The sequence below is a fragment of the Diadema antillarum genome, unplaced genomic scaffold (genome assembly GCF_040938485.1).
Source record: "Diadema antillarum isolate AM-2024a unplaced genomic scaffold, OU_Dant_1.0 seq00000956_RagTag, whole genome shotgun sequence".
In the NCBI taxonomy this organism is placed as follows: Eukaryota; Metazoa; Echinodermata; class Echinoidea; order Diadematoida; family Diadematidae; genus Diadema; species Diadema antillarum.
The window spans coordinates 170,673-187,410 of record NW_027271804.1 but is presented as its reverse complement, the minus strand read 5'-3'; the positions used below and the strand labels follow the sequence as shown (position 1 = coordinate 187,410).

At 37.8% G+C, this 16,738-nt stretch overlaps 1 long non-coding RNA gene across 1 annotated transcript in view; it reads left to right on the top strand.

The window, feature by feature from the left end:
* The window catches only part of LOC139741842 (uncharacterized), a 39,211-nt gene that overhangs the window by 12,008 nt on the left and 10,465 nt on the right, over positions 1 to 16,738 (top strand). The window contains exon 2 of the long non-coding RNA XR_011711643.1: positions 12,297 to 12,416. This is a non-coding gene — a long non-coding RNA (uncharacterized lncRNA). The remainder of the gene's footprint in view (positions 1 to 12,296; positions 12,417 to 16,738) is intronic.

The following is a 16,738-nucleotide window of genomic DNA, read 5'->3' as shown; positions in this document are numbered from 1 at the left end:
GGCCTCGGTCACTCTTACCTGGGCTTAGTATGACAAGTTTTGACTCAATGCAGAAATGTAGTCGAAAATGTTAGATGTCTCTATTTTTAGAGCAATCTAATTATTGGTAAGATAACAAAAAAGGCAGGAATGATTTTAAAAAAGTTTACTCAGTGTCAAGTAGAGTGAGTTGTGATAGAGTCGGAAAAAATGACACTCAGACCCTTTTTACTCTTTAAGTCTCAGACATCAATATGATCAAGCATGCCCCCAGGCTGCCTGGTTTGGAGTGGGGAACTCCTCGGCTCCACACACTGTGTGATTGATACGTGCCAATATTTACGAATGTTGATCAGTGAGAACATTATAACATGTTCTCTGTATTGTACACATTGTTTTGCAAGTGCTCCCGGTGTATTGTGAGATCTATATTTTCCTTTGATTTTCTGCCCCTTTTAGACGTATACGCACAATGTATGGGTCAAGTATCCCCACTATAGTAATGCAGTAGACAATGAAAATTGTATGGTGTTCATGAATACTCAGAAAGTCTACCTTAATGTTTACATTATAATCTCATCTAAATTGCATTTGTGGTTGTGACCAATATGATACTATGTAAAAGCAGGATATTTTCATGGCATGAATTTTCGTGAATATGGAGGCGACGGCCTTTTTCGTGGCATGAAATTTTTGCAGATTGCCACTGGTTTTATAGTAGTCTTAACATATAGAAGAAATCATTAAACTTTTACATTTATGGAACATTGCCATTGTATATATTCAATTTTAATGTAACGTCTACCAGTTTTTGTTTGCTTTTTCTCTCGCTCAAAGTTGACTAGGATTTTGGAGCGGGATTGCACTTTGAAGCGAGCAGAACATGCATGAAGCATGCAAACACTTGTTGCATTGTCTAGTATCTCACTCCGCATGTTTGCGGGAACTCACGAGTGACCCTAATTGATCAAGCAGTTGAATGTGCATCATTTGCTCAAGTCATAAAATGCATTAAATGCCTTCTCCGCCAGGTTAAACATCATTATCGTTGCATCTGTTATGCTTACAACAGCAGCAACAGATGAAATCTAAAACTTGTTTAATATTGCTTCGTTCTGGTTCGTGTGATCAAAATACTTTATAAATGATAAATAATTTGTCGACCAGAAGTTCCTTTAGTCTACACTCATGACTATTTTAGAAAAGAATAGTTGCTAGGTTGGGTTTTTTTTTTTTTTTTTGGGGGGGGGGGGGGGTGGAGGCTAAGAGTTGAAGAAAAACTACAATACAAATACAAATACCATTTCACACTTACACACATACACACACATGAGTGGCTTTTCTATAAATGCAACTCAAAAAATCAGTGCTCTTCATATAAGCATGTTCACATTCAAATGATATCACTATTGTCATAACCATGTTTTTGTTTTTGTTTTTTCTATACAATGGGTGAGGCAAATGTGATTTGTCGGTAGATCTCCTTTAGACATGCAGGGTGTACTTCCTCTGCAAAAGTCAGATGAGTGTTGGAATCATACGTGAATAGGATGCAATTCCGGATGTTTTCTTGACTTCCACCACATCATTCAGGGCACGTTCACAAGTTTCAGAGCAAGCAACAGCTAAACACCGATGGGCCATTTATTAATTTTTTTTTTTTCATTTTGTCACCAAAATAAAGCAGCAGCAGCAACAACAAATAGCATTGGCAATGAAGGAATTGAAAATTGGAAGTGTACTTTCGATATCAAACCACAGAGATTGTGCCATTGAAATGTGAACCATTGACATCATCCTTTCCTCACCTGTGATGCATGTGTTCTCATGCTCAGGAAATGTGGGACCAGACCTCTAGCTGTGGCTTAAAAGGGGAATTCCAGACCAGTTAAAAGTTAGTCTAAAAAGAAAGAGTAAATTTTTCTATGAACGCACAATGACAATTTCATCAAAATCGAATGGAAATGAAGGAAGTTATGAAATTGTGAATTTGTGCTAATTTTTACAAAACACTTCTTGAACCTGTAGTCAGTATGAATATGCAAATAGTGAATTGATGAGTCATGCATACCCTTACAACTTGTTATACAGCTTCTACTTAAAATTTTGAATGTTCTATTTTTTTTATTTAAATGCAGTAATATGCCCCAGTCTCAAATCCTGATATATCTGACTTATCACTACTTTGAAGTTATTCAACCAGGAATAACATTATGTTTTACACTTTTATAGCAGGAAAAAAAGAATTTTCATCATTGTGTACATGATCAGTGGAAAATTGTGAAGCGTTGACATTGTCAGCTCACTTATTTACATATTCATATCATATTTTTAAGAACTGTTTTGAAAAATTAGCAAGTCTTTAAAATTTCATAACTTCCTTACTTTTGATTCGAATACTAGTGTGTTTGTCATAATTTACTCTCTCTTTTCAGACTAACTTTTAACTGGCCTGGACTTCCCCTTTATTTAGACTATCATGGACAAAAGTGCAAAGATCTAGAACGCAGTCCTTTGGGATTCTTGATCCAGCGTATACTTCAATCCTAAACGCAGAGTTCAAACACTTCCTTTTCGGCTCTTTGGTGGAACTAAAGAAGCATCAGGGTATATGTATCATTTATGCGGAAAACCACTTCATTTTATATGGAGGAGGAAGGTTAGCTTTAAGTGGTGATATTTGAAAGGAACAATGACCATGGGATTGATTAGAAAGAAAGTGAAAGAATTTCCTTTGAGTTTGAATAGTGCTAGGGTGAAATCCTTCCTGCAAAATCGCTGTCTTTGGTGTTATTGTCGTCCCTCTGTATGTATAACAGGAACTTCCAATTTTTATGTAAGCAAAATGTCGGGTCTTTCCCACCCGATATTGATATTCTGCTGTTAACTTGTACTCAAAATGATTAATGAAAATTTGACAATTCATTCTGTCTTGCAAGTCCTTTGTATCAGATTCAAACTGGTAAGCATCTTCAGAGACTTTGTGAGAGCCATAAATTCGCTCGTGGGCCGAGTGTCCTTTAACTTGTGTCTTCCCCTCCTCACGTTCTTCTATTGAAGCTCCATTTCTTGAGACTTGATTTTGCTCACGTCGGAGCCTGCACCTTTTTGCAGAGTACTTTGTGGTCTGTCGTGTCGTTGCTGTTGCTGTTATTTTTTCCTTTGTCTCTCTCTCTCTCTCTCTCTCTCCCTATCTCCCTTTTGGTTTCGTTCTTGCCTTCCATTTTTTTTTTCCTTGTCGTTGGAAACATGCGGGTCCACTTCCATCCCACTCCCCCTTCTAAACGGGACTCGGGGAGGTAAAGAGCGTGCAATTGCACTTGAAGAAACTATTAGAACGGTGGAGTGGAGCACACAGGTACACCACAAGCTCAAACCGTTGCAGCCAGGGAGTGGTACTTCAGACACGAGCATGCACCAGCCTGGAATATCCCTTGCTCATAATGAAGTGTGACGTGCATGATGCTGTCATCTACAAGACCACAACTCTTTTGCTGACCTCGGCATTAAAAAGGGAGGGGGGGAGGGGGTGATGAGGAAACCAAAAGGGGTGATGTTTATCATTTTGAAGGTTCATTCAAATCCAAAAATGAAGTAAGGTTCACTTTTTTTGAAACACACAAATTCTCATATCTAGAGGTTCGTTAATCTGAAAATGAAAAAGGGTTCATTAATCCAAGCATTTGTGGCGTTATTCCAATTCGTTATGCCAAAGGTTTGTGATTCCAAAAATGAAATGAGGTTTGTTCATCCAAAAATCAAAAAAAAAAAAGTTCATTATTTCAAAGTTTTATTAATCCCAACAAAAGAAATGAGGATGCAACGAATTGAAAGACTGTATTTCAACAGCAACAAGCTTGGTAATCTGTGATGATCATTTTCTCCATTTCAAGGATTTTTTTTTTTTTTTTTGAATTATTATCAAGTCTTTCCTGGTAGGAAAGAAGTGAAAAAGTGCATGGTTATTATCATTATTATTTTTTGTTTTTTTGCCTGATGGCCTGCTGGGCACATCCATCTGAAGTCATACCAATTGTTCCTGTTTGTGTGAAACTTTATCTCCCTATTGAAGAAAAAAAAAAAACAGCAACAAAGACTTTTGTAAAGTCCATACCGTCTTTTCAGTCGTAAAGATCGACCTGATTACAGAACTGCCTGAGAACTAAAAGAAAAGAAGAGAAAATATAACCAAAAAAAAAGAGAGAGAAAAAGAAAACACAGAAACCCAGAAAAGTCTCGATTTCACTGAGTGGGTGTACGGTCCTCCCACATCAACCCAAATGTTTGTGGTTTCTCTTATGGCTTTTAATACCCAGAAGTAAAATGACAAGCTAGTGGGCATGTTCAAGTGACTGAAAACAAAACTACCACTCTCCCTGTCTGATGATGTCAGAACTGTGCCGGGGTGCCTGGACATCCGCCCTGGCATCAACGCACACACATCCTTTCATAGCAATACTTTCATTTGCGTTTACCTCCTGAGCGATTGTATAAACCTATATGTACATGTATATATAGGCCTATTTGTTGTGGAGTCACCCCTTTTGTGTCTCTTCTCTTCCAAGAATGTTTCATCATGAATGAAAGTTTTAGAGGATCAAGTCACAAGTACGTGCCCAAAATGACATCATTAGCCTTTGTAACGTCGCCTTGACGTCACGATGCAATTCACCATGTCTGCAGATGCGCATGCTTCGATTGCCACCATGAATTTGAGAAACATGCCTTCCGTGGTTGAAGCTATACATGAGGTTATGGAGCAATTGCATCATTCTAAACAGGCCCATGCATGACGTTGGTAGAGATTTCCCAGAAAGTGGTATATTATCTCAGAAATATATATGTAGGCCTATGTGGGTAGACCATACCTTATATTTGAGCTCATAACTCATTAGAAATGGGATATTTTAAGAAGATTGTAGTGCCTTGAAACATATTCCCCGTCAACTTTAATAAAAAAGAAAGTGATTCCGAGACTCAAAGCCAACACTCTTTGAAGTTCGACATGAATCACAAATCTAAGGCACAGAGTGGTAGCAGTTTTGTTTCTACTGGATATGAAATGAACATGGTACAAACATTAAAAAAATGTTTGTACAAAAACAGTTAAATCAGTGACTATGTAAATAACAGGAAGTGATGTTGCCATAGCATTGCAAGTCTCCTTGTGACCTGCAATAAAAACTCTGAATTTCCTTCATTTGGAAATTAAATAAAAAATGATAAAGTATCAAATTGCATAGAATTACTGTAGTGTTGCATTAAAACCTGGCAATGCATACTTTAAGAGAAAAAGGATGGTACATGCTAAGTTGATCTACAACATGGTTTTTATAGTACTTCTGTTTACAAACAGTTGGAGATTAATGAGGTGATAAAATTGTAGTCACCTTTCAATTTGCATATATATGTGGGAGTGAGCAGCAGTTAATGTTTCTAGAAAATGTCAGAAAACAAGAGAAATTCTGAAACTAATTCTACCTGTATGTCTGATTTTGATGCCTCTTCTAATGTACATTTGTTATTTCAAGTTGATTAGTTAATTCGAAATGTATGTTTCTGAAAGGAATGCAGACAGACTCTAATACTAAATTTATGACTTTAAGAAGAAGCAAATAAATGGCTTATCATGAATCTATTTCTCCTTGAAATAAGCTTGCCACATTTTTTCTTTTACAAACATGCTTGATATTCTTTGAGTAGAGGCAAATTTTATGCCAGAGCTTTGAGAGTGCTTTGGTGTATGCCTTACTAATGCATGTCGCATATCTGTGTAGATCATCAAAATGAAAAATGCAACCATTAAAAACAAACAAACAAATAAACAAACAGAGAAATTCCTTGGTGGTCAAAGAATGAATTGTCAAAAGTCAACGTCCGTCACATTCTTCTCTGCCGAGAGAAGAAAAACTCAAAGATGATGAGGAGAAATCAGAAGTATACGATATCTTTAGGGGATGTCTGCATTCTTAATCCACCTCCTTGAGCGATAGCTATATTAGGGGATGGAGCCTATGAATGTAAATACCACATAAGCCTTTATTGAGATATATATTGTAGTTTTCATCCTTTTCTGGAATATCCTAGATTACGATGCTGTTGGCTGAGCTGCACTGCCTGGGTATTTCATTATTGCAGTGCTTTATCATGAAATCATTCATTTGCCGAATTCAACGCTCCCCTAGGTGTCCCTCTTGAATTCTCTTCACATATTAAAGGTATTATTTATCTTTTGCAAATGAAACAAAAACCCAGCTTCAGCACTTCAAAATAGTTCTAAAATGTGAGTTTAATAGGGATAGAAACAATATAATCAATGTTAACTATTGTTAAATATGCAAAATGTGAGCAATAGTTGTAATAAAATTGTTTCTAGAATAAACCGTCTACAGTAAAGGTTTATTGAGAAAAACAGTGATATCTCCTAAATATTTTAGGCTTTATTGCAAAATTTTTACACAGGATGTTTTGTGATACAACTGTCCTACACATATGTATCAAATGTGATAACTCGAACATTTTTAAAATTACTGCTCCCAATTGTAAACAGTACCTTTAAACTTTAGTATTGCCTCTTCCTCGATGATGGTTGATTTCTTTAATAGAAGCAATGTATTTTTAGATAACCCAAGTTAAAAATTTCTCTCTTGAATTGGCATTTTTATCTAATTTTGTGGAGATGTAATGAACCTAACTATTTCTATGTAATATTTCTCAAACACAAACTATGATGTAGTACAATCCTAGGGGTGCCAATTTGATAACAATATGTTAGTTTCCTTGCAGGTGCACTTTTAGTTGGTGTACTTTTTAGTTATTATTGATTTCTTGCAATGGAGGTACCCCAATTTTTTCAAGAAGTCGTTCCAGTTTTTGGAAACTTTTATGCAAGCAAACTCTAACCCTTGAAAAAAAAAAGAACACCCACCCCCCAAGAAAAAAAAACCAAACAAACAAACAAACAAGCAAACAACAACAACCAGAAAAAAACAGGAAAACTTTATAAGTTCAAATACATAGATTGATAGAAATTTGAATATACATAAAAGAAATAAGATACACAGAAAATGCATTGCAATCTCATGTAAAGAGCATGGTTTCTATTTGTTTAGGATTGTAAATCCTCTCCACCCAGACTAATTCAAATCATGTATTTTAAACTAAACATTAGCAAGGAGAGAAGAACAGCAATTGAAAAAAAAATACAAACACAAACTATTCGTTTCTCCCTTTCCAAATACAAATGCATACTGTAATTTTACATTTATATTTATTGAGAGAATTTTTCATATTATGTTGGTTTTTTTTGGTCAAGAGCCATGTCTCTACAGAGATTTCAACAAAAAAAAAATGTCCTGTGTTTGACAGCAAGACAATCCAATGATTGATGGAAATGTACAATGTACCCGTCTTCTCAACAATCTCACTGATTAATCACAAATTTCAAATAGTCGTTACAGCATACTGGGCCCTATCCTTCCTGTAGGCATCAAAACACACACAAAAAAAAGGGGGGAAGAGAAAAAAGGATGATATCCAATAGACGCAAAAGAGTCAGTCAGATGGTGATCATAAGAGAAAAGTTGTCCAAGCTAGCAAACAGATCTAATGGAGCCGTGAATCACTGCGTTAAGGCAACAATGCAACTATCTACCAATTGTTCAGCCAAGTTTAATCTTCTTGTTTCAGTAATACTTGTGACAAATAAATGAAGCAAACAGAAACAAGACGCAATCTTCTCTAATTTCAGGACAAATGTCCAATATGGATAATTGCAAAGGAGAATGACGGATGAAGTTTTTGTAAAGTTTGCATAGCTGTGAACAAGCTGACTTGTAATAATCATTCAACTTTTGTGTGGATATCTGTGGACATGACACATGTGGAGATGGTACTCCAGGGGTTAAACAGGTCGGGGTCATTGCTCAGAAGGCCCCTGGGATGTACATATTGTATGTGTGTGTGTGTGTGTGTGTGTGTGTGTGTGTGTGTGTGTGTGTGTGCGTGTGTGTGTGTGTGTGCATGTGTATGGGGATGGGGGGAGGGGGAATAGATGGGGATTTTATACATGTGTCAGATGTACCAGCATCTCTATTCCCAGAGTGGAAGTGAAAGAGTGAGACCCCTCCCCCCACCCCACCAAAGGACTGGGATGCCCTCATATAATTTTTAATACATCCCATGACAGGGATTTTGGAACCGTGCCTTCAGGGCGCTATACTCAAGTTGAGATGGAATAACAGCAGCAGCAGCAACAACAACAACAGTATTTATTCCACAAAGATAGAATTGAATCCTGCATAATTTCCCCTTTGCTGCAGATAGCTCAACTTCTCCGCGTGGTACTTAAGATAGTCTTCACCCTTAAGCGGATCGTACAGTTTTGGTTGACACCTAATTTCAGATTTCTAACATTTTTTTGGTGAGATAATGAGAAGCCTCTTACGAAATATGAAAGAGCATGTAATTCTATGAGGAATTCAACGTTTATTTGATGAAAATTGGTTTTGAAATGGCTGAGATATCCAAAAAAGAGTGGGAAATGTGTGTCATAGCAAAATCAGCCCATCCTCAACGGGTTAAAAAAATGATAATAATATCAAGTGTTCTTGGTACAAATCATTTTGTTAGAAACACAGCCGAGATGATACACGATGTATGTGTATTATAAGATAATGGTGATAAACGATAACAATCGTGGCAAGGCAAGAATACAACAGTACCATTTCCCGATGTCATTGGTGAGCAGAATATGAAACTTATCTGAATGGCGTATCCCACAAAACCTGAGCTATGTATGTGTTACATCCTGCTGTATTCCCATGAGAAAGTCGAAAAGGTGATGCATTGTACATCATCTTCTCTCCCATAACTTCTGCACAGTAAAATGTGTGCGACTCCAAGCAAAAAAAAAAAAAAAATAGTAAAATGCAATTGTACCTCAGGCAAAATCTGGGGGGTCAAAGGTCAAAGTTAATGTCAAATCATGACAATTTCCTGTTTGTTGAATAATCTACAGAAGTTTACTCTGGATACTTAAACAATCATTGTATGTATTTCACTTAATTACATAAATCATTGTGATATTGCGGTACTTTATGATGCACCTTGTACTTAAAATAAATTTGTCTCGTAAATTGTTAGAAACAATATGATTTGTGGAATTTATGCTCTGTATTATGTTTTATTTACAGGTTTGTATGAGGGAAATAAATTAATCGAATCAAATTGAAAGTTTATATAAATATCGTTTATCACCCAAGTGTCAAATTGCACGTAGTCGAAGCAAGGCAGACCATGTGATGTTCGATGTTACAATGACCCCTGCTATAATAAAGCATGGTATAAAACTTTATGGTTACTATTTTGAACTCGAATGCCATCATGTACGTCATAGAATTTTGTATGACATAAAGGAATCTTTACAGATCAGATGATATTTTTCAAGTATTTCTATTGTCTTCGCTATCTCTGTGTTTGTGTATGTGCAATTTGTAATGTCCCATATGAATACAATCCAAAACAGCTTCCGAAACACAAAAGGTCAATGTGGAATCTCAACATTGTGTTTGTTTTCGTTGTTTTATTCATGTCAGCATTTTAATGTCAACCTGATGGACACGCTTTTAAAACAACAGTATGCACACCCTGGATATTCACAGACACAACCAGTACTCACATGATAGACACAACAATTTAGTTGTAAAACGTTCCATTCCATTCGTGTGCGGTTCCCTTACCGAAAAGAAATAATGTAATGATGTGTGGAGAGCTTTACATTTTGTCGGTGTAATTGGCATTCCAAATGTTTCTGTATCATGTTGATATGTTTTTTCTCTGATTCCTTGTGTCTGTCTGACTGCTAGAAAAAACCCCAAAGCCATTTCCCCCCCCCCCCCGCATTACCTCTCACACACACACACACACACACACACTTTGTTGGGTGCCTTTTCTTTAAACGGCGAGATAGCGTTGCATTCATTTGTGAGGCTTCTGAGTGCGATGGCTTGTTTGTGCCTTAAAAAAGGGTTGAGGCATTATGGGGGAGGGGCAAGAGAGGGTAGATGAGAGGGAGGGGAGAGAGAATGGGGGGATTAACAGCTTTTCGGTGTTTTCAGAGAAAGACAGCCTCAGGATGTCATGTGCTCACATATTTCAGGGGAAACGGCCATTAGGACACTGCCCGCGGCAGTTGTTTCTTGTTACCCCTGGCAACGGCGGCCCTGTCTTGGGGAGGAAGTCGTCTCTCTCTCGTCAGTCGGAAAAGAAAACGCAGTGAAACTTGGGATGAATCATGGCTCGTGACGTCATGCCTAACCTTCTTTTCGGCGCGGTTCACGTACAAAGTTTAACCCCCCTCTCCTCCTCCCCCCCCCCCCCAAGCTCGAGCGAACCGAAAGCGGAAAAAATTAACTTTCGCGGACGGAGGGGCAAACAAAAAGGGAAGTTGTGGCAGATAGCTTTTGCTGTTAGCGTGATCGTGGCCCAAAATGGGGTACTGTCACTCCATTTTGCAGTACCCCCGTCCTGTTTTTCTCAATGTGCATTTGTTTTTTGTTTTTTTCTCCCTGGTGTGAAGGAATAAGCGAGACAACAAAAGCATAAAAAGTTACAACAGGGAATCTGTCTGCATGTATTTCTTGGTCGTCAAGTGTACCCCACTCGGGTGCACTAGTTGGTAGGCAAGTTTGACTGGAATGACAACTTCCATGACAACCATTGCAGCTCCGTCCATGTGCATCATCACAAATTCTTTATGAACAACAAGTGGTCTTGTGTCACAAAAAACTCACAAAAACTCACATGCATTCAATTTCTAGTAATTCTGCAAAGTATACTTGTGGGGGGGGGGGTTGTAAAAATGTGAAATTTGTGTTTCTGGAAGAGTAATGTTCCTGCTGAATCACATCAAGGAATTGTGCCATAATATTGAGTAGGTTGTCCCATTTTTGTGCTGTTTAGCATTGATTTTTTTTTCCATATTTTTGCTTGTGAGGTGCATCATAATGTGCATGAAAACCTTTTAAAACTCATCAACACTACAAGCAGTAGCAGTTGTACTTATGTTATGTTCTCGAGAGAAAAGGAAAATAAAAGGAGAATGTGCATATTTAAAATGAGTATGCCGGTTTTTAGGGCAATCTGATAATCCCTTCATTATGGCTGCTGTGGAGTTTTGAGTGCTTTGTTCTGTTAACTCCAAAGACACTTTTCCCCCTCAATTCTAGAGCCATAGTTTCGTAATCACTATTCTGAATCAGGGACAGTTGATCTTAATTATCTTCAGAAATCTTACCAAAAATGAAAATATCTAGACAAAAAAAAAAGAGAAAGTAACAAACGCAGTAACAAAGGGGAATCCCATTTTCTTTGCTCCATTTTCCACTAAATAAAGAAAGTGACAACTTTTGGATTGGTTTTGTGATGCATGGTCACATTACCCTCGAGTTCATCTTCGTAGTTCACCCATGTTCTGATAGGGCATTTTGATAAATTGTACTGGCAATATGCCACATATCAAACCCACAATAACCCCCCTCCCCCCCCCCCCCCCCAAAAAAAAAAAAAGAGGGAAAAGTATAGATAAGAATGAGTTTCATGGAATAAGTTATTTCCTTTTTCCCTGTAAATTGAGGTTCATAACCTTTTTTATCTAAACATAACTGACATCCCTAGAATTATGCCCCTAGAACTTATTCAGTGTGATACTAACAAGTCATTGACCATCAAAATCTTGACAAGGTTATGCCTGCACACTTTGCTTATTCATTCAAACCTGGCCAAATATTTTATCAAGATGGAACACTAATTTCAGAGCACTTAGAAGGAATAAGTAAGAAGACATGATATTGATAGTTACCCCCCCCCCCATAATCTCTCTCCGAATCATTATTCCCGTGGTTGTTCGTTATTTTGATGACACCAGCTGGAGATTGAGAGGTGTGGGGCTGCTCTCCAGTTCAAGTTTTTACTGATTCAGAATCTCTCTAATGAAACCCAAAAAACTGGGGGAAAAGAAACACACTAACAAACAACAGAGTAATCATTTTGACAGTATTTGATAGGATTGAACTGTTGTGGGTTAGCAATACATTGTACCAAAGTCTGTAGTAGTCTCGTACACCCCGTCACTCTCTGCCTCAGCTCCATTAATCGGTTGACTGTGCTCTATACACTCAGTATGAACATGGTACCAGTTTTGTTGTTTGTTTGTTTGTTGTGGCTGTTTTCGGCAGATTAATCATTGACTGGACAGAGTTATAATGTATTATTCTAATTGTCATTTTTCCCTCTTTTTTTTCTCCCGTTTCCACCAGGAAGGAGTACCGCCTGAGCTACTAAAAATGCCATAGAGATGGCAGGAGCATATGGAAAGCGTTTGAACTACTACTTGTGAAACCAGTTTCTGCACGGGCCAGAGATTCCCCCAACAAGTGGTGAGTTGGAGCTTTAGTGTTAAACACCTGTTATAGAGTCTGAGGAAACTGCATTGCAGTGGATTGATGCTGCATTTTTAAAAAAGTTTTATTTGATTTGTTTTTGTTCAGGGCTGGTATTTCAAAAGATAGAATAAAAACTTTCACTTGAGTTGTATTTTGGTCATAAACCATTTTGTCATTTTTTACACATTGTGTGTTGTTACAGCATAATCAAAAGTCTCTGAATCGCAAGACTGGCATTTAAATTGGCAGCACATTTTTAAAGAATAAATTAGATTTTTTTTTTTGGGGGGGGGGAGGACAGCGGTGTTTTTTTTTAGCAGGTTTGCTATACATTTAAAGGACAAGTCCACCTTCATATACATAAGGATTGAGAGAATGCAGCAATATTAATAGAACACATCAGTGAAAGTTTGAGGAAAATTGGACAATGTGTTCAAAAGTTACGAATATTTTAAGTATCTGCACAGTCACTGCTGGAAGAGAAGACTACTGCAGTGTATGATGTCACATGCGTACAACTATATAAAGAAAATAAAACGAGAATTTCACAAAACTTTACTTTTTGAATAAAGTGCACATTTCTTTGACTTGCTACTGACGTATGTTAAGGGTAATATTATTCCCCCTGCCTTCTGAAAGAGAGAAGGCGAGTGTTCTTTTGTTATGCGAGAAAAATGGAAATATGTTGAATTTTCTTTATTCTTTCTTTATATCGTTGTACTCATGTGACATCACAAGCTATAGTAGTCTTTTCATCCAGCCGTGACTGAGCAGAAACTTCAAAAATTCATAACTTTTTAATGGATTGTCTGATTTTGCTCAAACTCTCACTGATGTGTTCTACTAATATTGCTGCATTCACTGAACCAACATGTCTATGAAGGTGAACTTGTCCTTTAATCAGTTCATTTAATCCATTTCCAAGGTACAAAAAAAAAGGCAGTGCTGATGAAGGAAAGCTTTCAGATAAATGTGATCATGTTGAAGTGCTAGCCTACTTGCTACAATCTCTGATTCATGGGATCTGTCAGGCTAGTTTGTCTTTCCCGTTCTACCCAGCCCCACCCCACCCCAAGCTCAAGTGCACTGGACTCAAGTCGCTGGACAAACGTAACGGCAGTGTCACCTCAAGATGCGTGGTTGATGAATCCCTGCTGCCCCCGTAAGTGCGATTTTTACGAAAACTTGAGACGAAGCAGACAATGGGACGATTCGACGTTTCCCACGCGCAAACCCCGCATAGTCCGAACAGAGCTGTGAAGACTGGGCATCGCTGAAGAGCTTGTAGCAGGTTAAACCGACGAAACTGGTTCACAAGAGGCGTGGAGTACCATCAAACTTGTTACAGTCGCTGGCTCTCGACAGAATTTGGGGGCTGGTGTTCCTGCATGTACCTTGGAAGTGGATATGTAATACTAGCTCCAGTACCACCATATATTCCACCTTGCCTCCTCCATCTCTTCAGCTGAGAGCTACACTTGGTGTTGCCTTACACATGTCAAAATATGCCCACTCTTTTTAACTTTCTTCTTTCTCTTTTCCTAATGTCTGTTCAGGAAAAGATCAAAAGCACGCACAGGAAAGATGGCAGCACTGTGTATATCTAATTTCATCAACACGATATTTGGTTGAGTCATTATATTGTCTTCATCATAACAACAATTATTGGGATCTTAACTTTGATTTTGACCATAACAGTAATGGTAATGTTGACGGTAAAGTGGCAGTGAAGATGATAACCGCAATAATGATGAGAGTAGAATAATGAGACACTATTAGAATGATGAGGATAGTGATGATTGAAATGGTGATATTTTAACCTTTTAGAGTGAAACCACAGTATGTACCACTGCTTTGTGGACTGTGGGCCCTGTTTTATCAAAAGATGAAATTGATTTTAAATTTCCTTACCACACAGGCTGCCATAGACTTACAGTTGAAATCAGCTTTATGATTAATTTTAACTCTTCATAAAACATCTGTTTTTTGTTTTTGTTTTGTGATGAGATGGTTTTAACGTTTCTGATGCCCTGTTCATACTATACAAAAAATGGGGGTTCTAAAGCCTCCTACAGCAGCTTCGAGTAGCTTTTTAGCCTAGTATAAGCGGACAGAATTCAGAAAAGGAGATCAGATCAGGTTCAATCAGGTCAGGTTCTGAAACCACACAGAGGGTGGTATACTGTATAGCCTTGAAGATCCTCGGCTGCAGTATAAACGCTAGGAGGTTAAAGAAGCTGCTGTTTTGCCGACTCGGAAGTTATCACTGAAGGTCATCGCCATGTAACGTAAACAAACCAGCAGTCATGACCAACCGCCGCTATTAGACGCCCGCACAACTTGCGCAGATTTGCAATTATGTAAGAAATCCAAAAGCCTGCGCCGCCGTGTATCTGGAGGGGAGCTTGGTTTCCATGGGAATGGAAACAGTCAGACCTGCTTGTGCGATACCAGCCCAAGCAGTAAACAGACAAGAGACCACTTTTACGAGCGGGCTTTAAAACTTCCATGATGAGACTCTGAAACCCGCGTGCAGTATAAATGGGGTATAAATGGCAAAATCTGGGAGTCGGTAAGGATGAATATTTTAGTAGTAACACAATATCATGATACCCTTTCCCTTGCCATCTGAATTCATGTAACTCTCCCCTGAAGTGGTTTAGTTTGAATGCAGAGATGTACATGTATTCAACATGCAGAGATGTAGTCAATATTACCATGCTTTCAGAGGGTTGTGTTTTCTGTTTTCTGCCTTTTTGCAATTTTACAGTCTTAAAGAGAGAAAAAAAAAAGTCAGCTTCATGAATTTTTTATTGCCAATAAGCTCTCTTTTTTTAAAATGCTATCTAGGTTCTCTGTAAAACAAACCACAGTACCCATTGTACATTGTACCTGGTCAGTTTGCTTTGAATAGTGATGTTTGTATCGCATCTAGTGTAATCAGCACAGCAGTGTGTATGAAACATTTTCAGCATTAATCATATTTCAAAACTTAATCTTGCTGGATTTTAGCGAACTATGGAGGTTCAACATAGTTTTGATTTAAGAATGAATATATCATCCTCGTGTTACACTTCCAGAACACGTTCATAATAACTGATCGACAAATTGCCCTGCAACGATGTAAATAAGCACTGAATTGATAAGTGTTTAGTAGTAGCTATGACAAAAGAAATTGTGGGCGTAAGTACTCGAGCAGGATTTGAACCTACGACCTTGTGATCTCCAGACAGGCATCTTCTCCATGAGACCTCAGAGCTTCCGCCCAACAGCAAGTGCTGGTTTTAATCCTTATAGCATGCATGCAGCAGGTACTGCATAATTATTCAAATTCATGGAAATCTTCTGTTGAGTTGGTTTTCATAATAATTTTTGTCATCTAGATTGAATATTTATCTGCAGCGATTCCTCCCACCAGAAATAATAAAGAAAGGTGTGATTTTTTCCTTTCAAATTTACATGAAGATATTGAGGTCCCATCTAAGACATCTATAAGGTTTTGGGATTTGTTTGTTTGTTTGTTTGTTTGTTTGTTTGTTTGTTTGTTTGTGTGTTTTTTGATAGAAAGAGAAGGTGAAGGGTTAACTAGTTAAGACTCATTCTTTTGTCTGAAAGAAGGCACCTTGGCAAATACGAACAAATTGCTTTGCTTTGTGGATGAAGACCCATTTATGTCTACTTTTTGCAAGTGGCCTTCTCACCTTTCTGTCCATAACAAGTCACCTATATAGAAGAATTTCAACAGGTTGCTTGCCTTCCTCATCCAATACAAGGTGCCTCTAGAGGCACGCTTTGAGAAGTTACTCTTTTGCCTTTTCATCGCAACTAAACAAGGCACCCAAGCAAGTTTCACCTTCTCACCACATGTCCAAGATGGTGGACATCTGTGTCGACGTGCCGTTCATTAGAGGGCTCACACCTGTAAATAAAATGGACTGTCCCAGACCCCTTCACAAATTCGTATTTATTTTTTACAAAAACCCCAAAGGGCATGATTTTCAAAAGTGTCCCTTTGAGAGGCTTTATAACCCTTCAATGTTTAATTTCCCATATGATGTAGGGGCAAATATCATCAAAAACACATTTGTGATGTTAAAAAGTCAAATGAGAAATATGACCTCCACTATAGGGCTCACACCCGTAAATACAATGGAATGTCCCAGACCCCTTCACAAATTCGTACCAAAGATACCAAAATAAATGAAGATAAAAATTGATTAAAAATCAATGATGCAGTTTGGCCAAAAACTGAATAGCTGTAGATATTGAGTATGAATTCCTCTACAAACTGGATTTTGGTTGGAAGATGAAAGCTT